This window comes from Egretta garzetta, unplaced genomic scaffold (genome assembly GCF_000687185.1).
Source record: "Egretta garzetta isolate BGI_Z169 unplaced genomic scaffold, ASM68718v1 scaffold118, whole genome shotgun sequence".
Lineage (NCBI taxonomy): Eukaryota > Metazoa > Chordata > Aves > Pelecaniformes > Ardeidae > Egretta > Egretta garzetta.
This window is the reverse complement of record NW_009260484.1, coordinates 3,946,299-3,946,802: the sequence shown is the minus strand read 5'-3', so window position 1 is coordinate 3,946,802 and position 504 is coordinate 3,946,299.

Sequence of the window (504 nt, the reverse complement as noted above, 5' to 3'; positions counted from 1 at the left end):
CCGCAGGCACCGGCCAGGGGTGGTGGGGGTGAGAACGGGCACGTTCACAATGCTGCTTTAATTCCATTTTAAAATATTCATGAAGTAATTGAAATAATGCCGCGTTGCCTAAAAAAAAACCACCACACCCACCCCAAGCCAAAACGCACCCCAACCCAGTTAGCATTTCTGGTTATCGCCGGAGATCTGATCTGTGCTCTTCGTTCATAAAGGCCTCATCTGAGATTTAGCCAGCCAGCAACGTTACTTTTCTAAATATTAATTTTAATAGCAAGTATTTTAAATCCCTGTTACATTTTCACATCCATGAAATACTTGAAACCGATCACATTCCTTGTTATGCATCTAGAAAAATGTATTTAAGTAGCCATTACTGTGCACGTCTCTTTAAATATTTGTCAAAAAAAAAAAAAAAAAGACAACGTTTAATCTGTTTTAAAAAACGAAAACACAGTGAGGATGCAAATACAACTGTTGCCTCGGCGGCAAGAGGTCCCAAGCGGC